This window comes from Poecilia formosa, unplaced genomic scaffold, assembly GCF_000485575.1.
Source record: "Poecilia formosa unplaced genomic scaffold, Poecilia_formosa-5.1.2 Scaffold569, whole genome shotgun sequence".
Lineage (NCBI taxonomy): Eukaryota > Metazoa > Chordata > Actinopteri > Cyprinodontiformes > Poeciliidae > Poecilia > Poecilia formosa.
This window is the reverse complement of record NW_006800508.1, coordinates 156016-161058: the sequence shown is the minus strand read 5'-3', so window position 1 is coordinate 161058 and position 5043 is coordinate 156016. Positions and strand designations below refer to the sequence as shown.

General features: G+C 41.2%; 1 protein-coding gene across 3 annotated transcripts in view; it reads right to left on the bottom strand.

Annotated features, from left to right (window-relative positions):
- ccdc102a (coiled-coil domain containing 102A) overlaps nucleotides 1-4338 on the bottom strand; it is a 50243-nt gene extending 45905 nt beyond the window's left edge. For all 3 annotated transcript variants that reach the window (XM_007540864.2, XM_007540865.2, XM_016665321.1), the window contains exon 1: nucleotides 4072-4338. The gene's annotated coding sequence lies outside the window, so the exon portion shown is untranslated. The remainder of the gene's footprint in view (nucleotides 1-4071) is intronic.
- Nucleotides 4339-5043: the final 705 nt, after the last annotated feature.

The window sequence follows — 5043 nt, the reverse complement described above, 5'->3', positions numbered from 1 at the left end:
CAGATGTTTTGAGACTATTTTCACTCCATAAAATACTGTCTCCAACAGAGCTGGACAATACTAGGGATGGTGCACTCATTCCACATGTGATTGTAAGCGCTTTGGGATAGATGTGGTCTTGGCCAGCCCAAGCCTCCATGGGGCCCTAAGTGAAATTTGGTTTTGGGGCCCTCTATTTCTGCTAATAATGTGGACTGGCTACAATCAACAGTCAGATGATTAGGTCATTCACACACTTGCTAAACCTATTGCATTTCTGACAGGGCTGTTTACATTATAGCATTTGACATAGGATACATTTATCAGCCAGCCGATTTTCTTAACTTTCGGGGATCGGTGACCGGCTGATACTTACATGTGAAGGCGATCTTATCCCCTGATCTTATCTACCTCAGCGAAGGTCTAAAAATCAGCCAGTGTCCACTTCTGCTCTACAGTGAGAGAGGTTTGACTGACAGACAGGTCCACCAGTTCATGTCTGTATGTTTGCCGTCAACAATATGCTTCTTCCATAGGCTTGTTATCCACAAAATGAAATGAGTACAGTAGTCCCTTGCCATATCGCGGTTCACCTTCTGGGGTCTCACTGTTTTGCGGATTTTTTTATTTTTTTTTATGCAGCACTGCGTTTTTTTAAATTCTGTGACAAAATTCTATTGTATGAATCAGACCACTTTGTTTTGTGTCTTGATTGGGTCAATGGACATCAAAGCGCTTTGTTCTGTGTCTTGATTGGCCAAGAGAGAGTCGGTCTACGTTGCAGCCTTTGTTCTTAAACCGTAGTTTTCATATCATTCCTGATCGCTTTTGCTTTAATACAGTAGTGTTACTTCACGGTGAAGTGTGTTGGCGATTTTTTTTTTTCATTCAAAAAGTTGGATTTATTTCACGCCTCATGTTGACTAAACGTCCAGAGCCTTCGGCACCTGCCGCTGCACCAAAGCGCAAGAGGAAGATGCTAACCATCGCTTAAAAGGTTGAACTCCTGAACATGCTAAAGGAAGAGAAAAGCTATGCGGCTGTAGGGCACCACTTCGAAATAAACAAGTCTTCCATTCGGTACAGAAAGAAGGAGGAAAAAAATGTAAGGACGACAGCAGCAGTAAGCTTTAACAAGAATGCGAAGAGGGTGGTAACCGTCCACAATAAGACCATTGTGAGGATGGAGTCTGCATTAGCCTTGTGGATCGACTGCAGGAAAAAGAACATCACAATGGATACAAACACCATCCGCACAAAGGCAATAAAAACTTTATGAAACTTTTGCTGAAAACGATGACATTCCTGACAATGAGCACAACGATGATGCAGAGCCGGGACCATCCAGCGCTTCTCCCACAGGAACAACCCCATTTATTGCCAGCAAGGGCTGGTTTGACAAATTTCATAAGCGCTTTGGACTTAAGAGTGTCTCTCTGCATGGAGAAGCTGCTTCTGCCGATACAGACGGAGTTGAGGAGTATGTGAACAACAAATTTAAAGCCATCATTGAGGAAGGGGGGTACAAACCTGAACAGGTTTTTAATATGGATGAAACTGGACTGTTTTGGAAGCGAATGCCTTCTTGCATCTTCATAATGAGCGACAAAGCTAAAGCCCCTGGGTTTAAGGCCCAAAAAGACCGTGTGACAGTGATAATGTGTGGAAATGCCGCAGGATTTATGATAAAGCCAGGGCCTATTTATAAGTCAAAAAACCCAAGTGCCCTAAAATACAAAAACAAAAATGCGTTGCCTGTGTACTGGCTGCACAACGCCCAGGCCTGGATGACAAAAGTGCTCACCTCGGACTGGTTTCAGCGCTGTTTTGTCCTGGAGGTGAAGCATTATGTGAGAGAGAAAGGCCTTGACTTTAAAGTGCTTCTGCTCATGGACAACGCAGGAGGCCATGCTGCTGATTTGTCGTACGATGGCGTTCAAATAGAATATCTTCCGCTAAACACTACATTGCTGATTCAGCCTATGGATCAAGGGATCATCTGCGCTTTCAAAACCCTCTACGCCCAGAATGCGCTGCAACATCAGAGCAACTGTAATATATTTTACCGGTTGAGTAATCATTCAGGAATTCATCATGTTGTTAAAATTATGTAGGTTTCTGAGAGTGTAAACTGTGTGACAATGTGGAAAATCTTGACAGTTTTGGAAAGATTTATAAAGAATGTGAAGCGGGGTTATGGGGCCTTAACATGTATTTGAATAGGGGAAAATTAAACAGTCACCACTTTGCGGATTTCGTTTATTGCGGGACTTTTTCAGAACCGAACCCCCGCAATAAACGAGGGACCTCTGTACATATCCAGCATTTTTAGGGGTCTTTTCAAAGATTTAGATTTTTTAGCCAAATTCTTTTTGATTCATCATCTGTTGGTAGGCAATAGAAACTGTACCAATTTTCATAGGTACATTCCTATTTTGTTTTGGGAGCATGTTCAAAACTTACTTATTGCAACCACAAATTCAACTTGGTCTCATCATTAGTACAGCTACAGACAGCACAATACATACCTGAGCTCTGAAAGGACATCTTACTTAACACTATTTTTGCCTAATATTTTACAATAACGGAAAAGAGAAATGTAGCATCTAGAATGAATACAGATTAACAAAAAGCTATAAATTGCACAGAGAAATACTGATACTACCGGTGGGCACTGGAAGTAAGACTCATAATTGTTCCTACAGTAACTCTCCCAGGAATAAGATGGATCCTGTGCTGTGAAAGCCAAGTACAACAACTTATGAGATCCTGAGTGACGAAATTCAGAACAGTCATTTCACATCAGTCTCCTAAAGGAATGGAAAACCTGGGATAGTCCAATCCAACAGCACTTGTTTGTGCAAGCTGTAGTTGAGAAGGAGGATGTTGTTGGTGAGTTTACTCCTGTTGGACTTGATTCGGTCTCATTTGATTTCTTTCATCTCTCTGTAACTCAGCAAAAAGAAATGCAAACCATTATTCCACCAGATCTTTTCAGGAGAAACTTGAGTCAACAAACCTTGTACACCATGAAAGTGTATACCAATAAGGCAAAGAATGTACCAGATTCCACAGAAAATGCTTCCAGTAATGGAGGAGGAAATCGCTCTGATGTTGGAAATGGGGGTCATTGAGCCTTCAGACAATGAATGGAGAAATCCTTTTGTATTGTGATAAAACATTATGTTCACATCGCCCATCCCTATTCCCTCGTTTTCAATCCAGACAGCGTTAGCTGTTAGGAAACATTTACAGTAGTAAATCCTCTTATAGTCATAATGTTAGATCACAAGGAGCATTACCCCTGACACAGTTTAAAAATATAACTGGCGAATTTTATTATGCAGGATATCTGAAAAGCAGCCATTTGCAGGGCGACGAGGCTACTGCAGCAGACAGCCTGACTAATGAACCAGATGAGATGAGCTGGGAATTCTCCCAGTGAAAAGAGCAAGACACCAGAAGGAGGGGGCATTTTGTGTAATATCCCTTTACAAGCTACCAATACCTTGAACTTTTATTTATTCTGTGCTCAATATAATTAATAACATATTGCTGTGAAAGTTAGCAGTAGTGAAAATAACTGCTGCTTTTCTATTCTAAATAAACTCTGATGTCATACATTTCAGTTTTAAATTATGGTAACAGAGTGAAAATACGGCATTTGCGCCACAAACTTCCCACTACTACCAAGATATTCCAGTTCATGCGACTGACTGAAGATATTACTGTAACTCACCAGGTTCAAGCACAGTTACGGCTGCTTTCATTTGTTGAACTCTTCACTTCAGCAACTTATTCTCATTTTAAAACATCAGTCAGATTACTTCATAATTTCAGCTGTAACAACCAAAGAAATATGGAGGATTAAGCCAGACTGAACTTCCAGAACCCAGCTGCTTTCTGGATCTCAGTGCTCCAGCTTCCTGACCAGACATGCACTAAGAAGTTGGCAGGATGAAGAAGTGTGCAACACATTCTGATCCGTTTCCAGTCTCCAAATTAATTCAGCACACAGCAAAAAAATTTTCTCACTCCAGCTGGAAACATGAGAATCCAACAACACGAAGAAAACGTAGAAAGGAAGCAAACCTGAAATGTTGCCACCACCGCTGGGCTCCGTCTGGATCCACCGCTCCAACAACAAAGAGCCAAGCCGAAATGTAGCTCCGATGCTCCTCTCGGCTAGCTAGCCTGATGCATTCCCAACAAAACAGCGCCAATAACCCGTTTTATGCTACTCAGCCTCCATTTGGATGTCTGCTTGCCGACGTTTTTTCTCTCCCAGTCTGAAATCTGGATGGAAAATGACTTCCACCCTGTGAAAACACAACAGGCGGATCTCTCGCCCGTGGACTATAAACCTGGCCAATAAGCTATCGATATGTTGAAGTGGACTACTTTTAGCCAATTGGGTCCAGCTTCCAGCATACAAGCGCGCACTGATTGGACGGCTGAGGAGCGACCTTGTAGTTAATATTACTACCGTTTCTGATGGAATGTGTTCGAAGTTCTACAACGCACACATTACATTCAGATTCAGATTTCAATCAATAAATTGTAAAAGCTGATGTGGGATAAAAGACATATGGGATGAAAGACATAAAACTCCCAGGTAACGCCAAAAAAACAAAACAAAACAAAAAACTATTTAATCATATTTAATTTCCTCTTATGATCAATGAAGTATTTTAAATAAAGTCTATAATCTTAACAACAGTCAGAGCCAGAAAGATGTGAAGTATAATCCAGTGGTTCTAGTTCCATAAATGCTAGATTTAGAAAGGACTGGGAAGATCCTCCGAAAAGCTGTTGTGTGTAGCTGTTCATTTTATTATTGGGTCAGTGTGTACCGGCTGTAATCTACAAAGCATGGAGAACAAATAAAGCGATCCCTATTTGCTTTCTCAAGATCCTTGGAAATGCCTGAAAAATAGAAAAATAGAGTTCCTTCTTTGGGTGAAAAGGCGTGTTTATACAGTTTCAGCAATACCGGTAGTGGTGGTGGAGTCTAACCGGGAGACAGGGGCGTATCTAAACTACATTAAGAAATTATATTTAATT